This window comes from Pinus tabuliformis, chromosome 9 (genome assembly GCF_031772625.1).
Source record: "Pinus tabuliformis cultivar Carrire ecotype Pingquan chromosome 9, CPIR1, whole genome shotgun sequence".
NCBI classification, from domain to species: domain Eukaryota; kingdom Viridiplantae; phylum Streptophyta; class Pinopsida; order Pinales; family Pinaceae; genus Pinus; species Pinus tabuliformis.
This window is the reverse complement of record NC_142307.1, coordinates 657,218,831-657,228,344: the sequence shown is the minus strand read 5'-3', so window position 1 is coordinate 657,228,344 and position 9,514 is coordinate 657,218,831.

The window sequence follows — 9,514 nt, the reverse complement described above, 5'->3', positions numbered from 1 at the left end:
TCTGTTGAAAAAACTCTATGCCTACTTGCATTAATCTGATGAATAGAGATGTATTACAATTTCTTGCTCAATTTGAGCTCAACCTACAAGTGAATAAACTATCTCTCTGCTCGCTGAGAAGCTTTGACCCATATTACAATTTCTTGCTCCATTTGAGCTCAACCTGCAAGTGAATAAACTATCTCTTTGCTCACTGAAAAGATTTGAACCATACTTAGTCAATTTCTCCTTCTCCTTGAGCCCCTATTTCCTCGTAAAATTCTTGAGGAAATTTGGCCCTTATTATTTAGGAATTTCCTCAATGTTTTTGCAATTCCCAAGTTTGATGATCCAACTACATGCAACCCATGTACACTTAATACTAGTCTACAACTGATGTTACAATGCTTTAGTATCTCCACCTCAATAGGGTACCTCAAATTATTTGAATGCATTAGCTATTTTGGGTTGATTGATCAGTTAACTAGATGATCACTGAGTTAGACTAAAGTCATACTACATAACTGACCTTCCACTAGTTCCTCCAACAGTTGGAACTAGTTTAACTGAACACAACCTAATATAGCTGAATTAGGTTGCTACAAATTAGCAATCACTCATGCTTAATTGAAATCAATCCCTCCAACTCGAATCAACTGAGTTAACTGAGTGACAAGATCCATGTCACCTCAATTAACTATCTCCAAGATATATGTTGATGTGGAAATTGAAATTATCTCTAGTTTGACTAAGGCAAAGTCAAACTGTGATTTTCTTGCTGCATTTTTCAACAATCCAAGAACTTGGATGAGAAGAGGATCTTATGGAGGTAGTCTAAGAGGTATCTCTAGAAGAAATACTTATCGGAGTGCTAATATGACAGGAAAGCCTAGGAGCCCTTTGAACTCAAGTTATGGAGCATGAAAATGGAAGAGAATGAAAATAAATTCCTTGTAATAAAGGTATGTTTGTTTCATTAGGGATGAGAAGGTAAAAATACAAAGTTTTTTAAATGGTTTACCATCATTTTATATTGAAAAAATTAAGTTTGATGAGCCCAAAAAACTGTAGGAAACTATAAGGAAGGAAAAGCTTCTTTATGATCAAAACAAAAGTAAACTAGCATACCAAAAATCTTGGGATGATAAGAGGAGGGCCAAGGTAGAGCAAAGGGATAAGGGATAGAAACCTTCATTTTATAAGAGTAGTTATCAAGCAAACCAACAAGCTCAGATAACTCGAAATGAACAGAAGAGAGTAGATCCATTGGGAAAAAGTCCAATATTTTAACCCATCAAGTATTGGGGTTGTGAGGGAGAGAATATGTACAAATACATCCCTTATAAAGGAGAAAAAGTGAGGAATATACACCGCATTTAAGGATTTGATACAATGGATGAAATGGGTAGATGAATGCCCATAATTTATGTAGCATTGGACAACATGTAGGCATATAATCGAGCTAATATTATTGAAGTGGGAGGTAAGATAAACGGTGATCCCATTACCATTTTAACTGACTCTAAAATTATCCATAGTTATCTTGATCTTAAACTTGTTGAAAGATTTCATTTGAAGAGAACCAAGCATGGTTGGACTTGTTTGTTTCAACTAGCTATAGGAGGCTAAGAACATGATAAATGAAATAGTTAAAGAATATCAAATTGACTTGAATAGCCCCAAGGCTTAGTTCAATTGGTCAAGTTATTGTAGCTAAATCACCTCACTAATGAGAGGTCATAGGGTGTTCGCCTTGATTCCCTCAGGTTTAGGCTCTCCTAATAAGTCAACGGGATCTAATCCATTCTGGTGGATCTACTTGAATACCTTTTGGGAAGGAAAAAACAAAATTTACGTGAATGTATTGTGCACAAAATGTGATCTAAATATCATACCTTTGGGTTAAAATATATTCATAATTGGTATGGATTAGTTGCAAAAATTGCATGCTATCTTGGAGTGTTATTACAAGGTATTCACTTGACTTAATGAAGAAGGGTAGCAAAGAAAAGTGTAGGGGATTCCTAGGCAAATTTATATCAGAGAAATAGAAACTATGTAGTTAAAGAAGACTCGTAGAAAAGGGTATGCATCCCGCATGGAAGAGGTATACAAGGAAAATGTACCAAGCATTGAAGACTATCTAGTGATAAGAGAATATGAGGATGTGTTTGTTGAAATATCGGGTTGACCACCAAATAGGGATATTGATTTTTTCATATATTTGGTACCAAGACTTTTCCCCATGTCTAAGACACCATATAGGATGAGAAAAATAGAGCTTAAAGAATTGAAAATGTAGTTGGAATAGATTTTTGATAAGGGGTATATATTCCTGGGTTTTTCAACTTGGGGTTCACTAAAGCTCATTGTCAGAAAAACAAAAAAAAAAGAGTGCATTGTGGTTGTGTATACACTTTCGGTAGATCTATGAGGTGGAAATGAATAATAAGTATCATTTTCCAAGGATATATGACTTGATTGATGAAATATGAGAATCTATGATCTTTTCTAAGATTAGATTTAGGTAAGGATATCATCAGGTAGGAATTAATGGAGAGGACATTACTAAGAAAATATTTCAAACTTGATATGGAAATTATGAGTTTCTGGTGGTGCCATTTTGGATATCCAATGCACCTAGTGTCTTTTTGTGCCTTATGAATGGGATTTTCCATAATTATTTGGAAAATTTTGTCATTTTATTTTTGGATGACCTTTTTTACTCAAAATTTGAAGAAGAACATAAGCATCACTTGAGGATGGTGTTACAAGTGTTGAAGGAACATCAATTTTACACAGAACTGAGAAAATTCTCATTCTACCATAGGTAGATTCATTATTTAGGTCATATCATCACAAGGAAGGTGTGGAATAGGAGCTAGAGAAGAACAAATCAATTAATGTGTGACCAACACCAAGGAATATCATGGAGGTAAAATCCTTCATGGGATTAGCAAGCCACTACACAATACTTATTGAGGATTTCTCAAGAATAACACACTTATTCACTTACTTGTAAAAGAAGGGTTTGGAATTGGAGTGATATCATGAATGTGAAAAGGCCTTTTAGACTTTGAATTTTTTATTAACCAGTGCATTGATTCTTAATATAGCTAATCCAAATGAAGATTTTATTTTGTGCATTGATGCATGCTAGGAAGGGCTTGGAAGAGTCCTCATGTAGAATGGGCATGTGATATTTTATGAGTCAAATAAGTTGAAAGAGCATGAGTGGATTTATTACACTTATCATTTGGAGTTGGATGTATCATTCATGCCTTAAGAATGTGGAGGCATTTCCTCATGAGAAATAGGATTGAATTGTGAACGGACCACAGTGTTCTAAAGAATTTATTGGGAAAGTCAATCTTGAGTGCTAAACAAATTAGATGGCTAGAATTTCTAGATGAATATGACTTCAAAGTTAAGCACATATCAAGGGGAAGGAAAATAAGATAGCTAATGCAATGAATAAGAGGGTGCATGAAGTGCATTCTACGAGCATAAGTGTATGTAAATTTTATATAAAAATAAACATATTTAGAGGTTGAAAATTTAGATCAATGATACATGAAAATAAAAGAGCTACAATAAGGTAACTTAAATCCAAAGTGCATAAATTATGAATTGAAAGAAGATAGAATCCTCATGTACAAGGATAGAATTTATGTGCCAAATTTGTAGGGGTTGAAATATAGAGTGTTAAGTGAAATGCACAATGTACCATATGTTGAACATCCAGGGTACCAGAAACAATTTTAGTTATCAACAATCAATATTTTTGGCCAGGCATGAAAATGGAAGTGGTTTTTTATATAGCTAAGTGTTTGGAAGGGCAAAGTGTGAAAAATCGGAAACCCAATTCTTATTGCAACAACTAGAAATAATTATCCTAATTGTTAAATTAATTTTTAATAATTTATTTATTGTGCACTACAACAAATACTGAATCAACCACACTCCAACCTACACAAACAAAAATGTGGAAGAAATAAACACTGGAAGAAATACTAACACACACACATAAAATGACAGTTATTTTTGGACCAATGCCCTCAGAGAAACCCAACTCTAGAAAACCAGTGCAACAGTTGAGGGTTTTATTTTTATGCAGCAGTTAAATAATCTGAGTATACCTAGATTTTGAAACTAGAAATCTTACAGAGAAATACTAGCAAAAAAATCTAGTGAGGAGAAATTCCTCACTCCACAGGAAAATATCGACACTGATCTCAACTCAAATTGAGTCGTCCAAACTGCCTCTGCATAGTCGCTACATCACACTAGCGAAATTTATATTTCCCTTAGCTTGGAACAACTTCTCCTCAAGCTATATGACTAGATGTTGTCCACCAAAACGTCTCTCCTAACCTCTGGAACCTCTGCCTAGCTTCTGGCACTGAAATTTTGCTTCTCCCCAGCAAATCGACTTTGCCTCTAGAAGCTACTATGCTGCTCTGCATGAGGCTCATTGTGGCTTATCTGCCTCTCTACAAATGCACTCACCATATCAGGAAATACTCCTTCAGCTTCACTATCCCTATTCCTCTCTCACTTCTTTGATTTCTATACCTCTCTCTCTAACAACTAAATGTTGCTACTTAGGAAATCGATCTTCTCATGAAATCAAACTGCATAAGTGATTTCTTAAAGTCTCATCGACTTCTTCTTATAATCCTTTGTTGAGACTTCAACGACTAAGATTAAATCTTAATCGATGGCTAAGATTAACCTGAAGTCGATCTATGTGAGTTTCAAGAACATTCACACCATAACTTAATTAATTTTGATTAATTAGTCATATTCCCTATGTTTAGACTTAGGAAATATTTTAAAAATGACTAATAATCTAATTAAGTCCTTTCTAGGCTAGACTTCCAGAAACGATTTCTGAGGTTTGGAGATCTCATGAATTCTATCCTCTCCACAATATTTCAAGGCTAGAACAAATCTGATGCTACAAAAAATAACACTCCCTCTTAGCAAGGAATGCGTTCTAGAGTTTTTGTCTCTTGTAGCAGCCCCCTGTCTCCACATCATCTCTTGTCACGCTGTCGATGTTTTGCTACTACTGCCCACCAACCACTATGCAACTATGATATGTGTTGCATATGTGCTTCTCTTGACTCTACTGAACTATTGCCAACACTACATCTGCACTACAACTCCCTCTCCATCTGTTGTTGTCGCAACTACAACAATAGCAACTGAGAAGTATCCTAAATACTGGATCAATTGTGATCACTATAATGCATTTGTCACCCAAGTCTCTAACTGTTGCTAGTATTTGTGCTTTCAAGGAGGCATCTACGTTGTTGTTGACTCTACACTGTGGCATATGCATTGCTGCCAACTCTACACTACACTGCCCAACATCTGACTGTAACTAGAATCAGCATCTGTCACTCTGGCATCTAACTGCATCTACTGTGACTGATCCATCTTGCTATTAAAATATTATGGGCCCTTGTATCAAGGTACTGATTCAAGAGGTGGATCTTCTTGAGAATCTTTCCCATCTGTAGCACTCTGAGGCTACAACTATAAGTCACCCCTCTTTACTCTTGGGGGTATTTCAATGAACATGGATAATTCTTCCTCCAGTTTAGAGGATAGCCTATCGATCTCTGTCTATGTTGCATGTTGGTCCTACTTCTCCTCCTTGTCCTTCTTCCTCAGAAGAAACTTGGTACTGTAGTGACCAATCTCACCACATTTGAAGCACTTGACCTTTGACATGTCATTCTTGTTCTTTCGTTTCTTCCCCTGTCCCTGACTAGGACCCTTCGATGCGAGGGCCACATTCTCTTGCTCCTTCACCTGCTTTGATTTGATGTTACTGCCACTGATGGAGTTCTTCACTACATCCCGTCTCAACTCCTCCTTCTAAAAATCGGCCTGCATCCTATCCCACCTTCGGAAGGTTTCTCTACCCAAGATACTTTGGAAAAATACCTACCACTCCTTTGAGACACTTTAGTGCATATCACACTAGCTCTATGGGTTGAGGCATTGCCCCAAAAACTGACAGTTGGTCTCAGATCTCTTAAATCCTGGTGAGGAAGGGGTCTATGCATTCCCCTTTCTGCATCCTAGTGCATCTCAGCTTTACTTTTCTATGGATCCATTCAAGCTTCAAACATTTTGGTTTGCATTGTTTTATCTTTCTTATCTGTTGGTATGCTTGAATATATTTCTTATCAATCATGATGTCACCTACATGGGTCAACCAATTCACTGGTCGCTGCATTGGAAATATCACTTCACATGAGTTGGCCCATGCTTTTCTTATCTTAGGAGTAGGAGTAGTGTTTGCTTTCTTGTTTTCTTTTCATATTTTATTACTTTGGTTTGATTTTGTCTTCCTTCTTTCCTTGCCTTGTTTTCTTTTGCACTCATAGGTTAGTTTTCATGTGAAACCATGTTCGGCTTCTTGAGACAAGAAGGGTGAAATCCAAGAGGAACTTTTACAACTATCAACACTTGGATATCTATCTAATCCCTCTCTTTATGAGAATATTTCATTTATTTTAGTCGATGATACCCTCATGGAAAATATGCTCCTTTCAGAGAGAATCATGGTGAAATCACAATGCTTGCACTCTTAACTAGTACCACCTACTCTAATAAATTTTCTATATTCGGTTAACCCTTGTCAATTAAGTCAAGTAGAGTAAGGAGAGGGTGAAAACCTTAACAAGTATGTCAGAGGTATATATGAACATCCTTCTTTGAAGGAAAAACCTATTCTACTCTCAATAACTTGGGATCCCTCTTCCGCCTCATGAAATAAATAAGTGCCTATGCACAATTATTGAAAAATAATGAAAGAAAAAAATAAAATAAGGGTGAAAGAAGAGAAAGGCTTCCTACGTAAAGAGGTGAAGCAAGTAACTCTGTCAGGGTACTGTCCAGGCTTGCTGGCAGTGGAGTAATGCTTGTGTTCCTGATGTAACTCGACCGGGGTACTGTCCAGGACTACTAGTAGAGGAGAAACACCAAAGATGAAACTAAAACTCTGACAGTTTATATTAATTGTGCATTTATATACCCCTCATCCCTAATCAAAACATATTAGTTTGACTTGGCTTGGTATGTGTTCTTTTGATAAAGAAAAAGGTAGGGACTACATCTTTAACTCAATCTAGTGAAGAAGCTATTGCAATCGAAGAATCGAACAATACTTCCGGAATAGTTCGAATTGCTTTACACGAGACAAGGTCCATACAGAAAGTTGGAGTTCTACCAGTGTGTTACCAATGTTGTAGCGGTTACAACCACCCTCCAAAATTTTTCCTATGTTTTGTTTTGGAGCCTCCCTTCTAAATTACAACAGCTCGTCTTGCACTGAACCAGGTATTTGTCCTTTGATTGAACCTCATCTTTACATCATGGCTTGTGTTTGCCTACTTGACTTATTGGCTAACCCACAAGCCAATCTCTTAACTTGGTTTCAACCTAGTTCTAGGCTTTCCTTAGAGAACTATGGAATCCTTGATGGAAATCAACCTTATTCTCGAGAATTGTGTAGTCCAAGATGACAGTGAACCTTCAGCTCCAAAATTGTGGAGAGCCATTTTATATTCAGCCTTCAGCTGGGAAATTATGCAGAGCTTGAGAGATGGCCCAGAGCCACTCAGTGTGTGAGCCAAAGAGTTTCCCATTCCTTCCCAAAAATGAGAAATCTCTCTAGGGCAATGCATGGTATCTTTTCCCGAGAAAAATAGAAAAAGAATACCTAGAAAATAGGTATTTATTTTTAACGGCCCAGAGGAGACACTTGATTTATTTTGGAAATTTCCGCCGAGTGTCACTTTTTTCTTGATTTTTGGCCTTCGAGTCATAAACCCTAAATTGGCCAAATCTATTTAATCGACCCATCTAGAGCTCAGTTGCACATTCGATGTTGGAGCTCTGAAATTCCCGAGGATATCAAGGAACCTTCGGTGTGATCATCTTCGCTTTTCCATGAAAGTCTTTCTTTTCTAGTCCCGTTCCTACTTTTTTTGTTGTTTTTCCTTGTTTAGCTTGTGAGAGTGTTGTTTCACTTGTTTTATTGAATGATTGCTGTCATTTTAACTTGTTTTAGCTTGTATAAGTGTTGTTTTAAGTTTTTCATTGCCTTTCCTGAGTGTCACATGCATTACCCATTTTTTTCACTAGCAGTTGTTGTTACAACAACTCTCTCCACATGCATCATTTTCCTTTAGTTTGATTTATTCCTACACTTGTTTGACTTGCATGCATCATCACTCAATCAGATCTACACCCAACATCACACCATCGTTTTCACTCTCCTCTTGGGAAAATCTGGGCTTCCCTTGCCTAGATCTCACCTTCCCTTACATGCACTACACATTCTAGGAGATGAAGGCACAACCTTGGTCTGGCTTCAATGACACACTGTGCAGTTCTAAGAGCTAGTCTCCCAGTCTTTTCCACTGAGACTACGTAACGCACAACCTCTCCTAGCCTGTGCCCTGATTGGACTATGCATTGCATAGTTCTAGTCAGTAAGCCTCCCTCACTGACTATTGGGACTTCACAATGCTCAGTTTTAGCAGGTAGTGAGTCATCTATGTGAACCAAGATTGCGCAATCCCTCCCATAATTTGCCTAGTTTGTTGCTTGATTTTTTCTTGAAGTGATTTTGGTTTTAATTTAACATCTGCATGCCATGAGTGTCCTGTCTGTCTCCAAGTACAACAATTGTTAAGCATATCTCTAGAAGTTATAGTTAACATGGCGTCCAAGGGAGCTACATTAAAGGAAACTGTCGAGCGTAGTACTGGGGAAGCAGTTGAGCAAGTGTCAATTAACTTGCCATTTTATGAAGACATTGAGTTGTTCATTAAGAAGGGCATGAAGTTCGCATGGTAGAAAATCAAGGATACCTTTGCAGAGGACTTCAAGGATGACTTAGAGGACCGATATGTTTATATCAATATCCGACAGTTAGAGATTTACAGGGTTGCATGCAGGTACACCGACTTCCCATGTGTGGACATTATCAGCTTGATTGTCTCACACACAAATCCAAAAGCTATGACATTGAGAAGTGCCATAGGGATAGATATTACCACTTTTAGGGTGAAGAACTATCAATAGATGTATCATTTACCTTAGCCGGCGAGGGACATGGACACACTTTTATATGCTACCCACAGCTAGGTGAACAAGAGAGATATAGTCAAGCAATGGGTGAAAGAGGCATCAAATTTTAGACAAACACCTAATCATGTTTACAAGACAAAGTCTCTTAGGAAGGCTTGCTAGTTCTTGATCATCTTTGCATGCCAAATATATGGTCAAGAGAGAGAAAAGACCTTTCCTAAAGGTTGGGTAGTTGTATTGGACCAGTTGGTGAATGATGGAAGACCATTTAGCTGGTTGGACTTGTTGGCTTATCAATTTAAAATCCATGTGAACAATGCTTGGAATCCACCCAAGGATGAGCAAGTGAGATTCTAAATGTATGCATGCTTACTGGATAAAATTTGTGCCCAACACTAGTTTCTTGGCATGAGCTAGA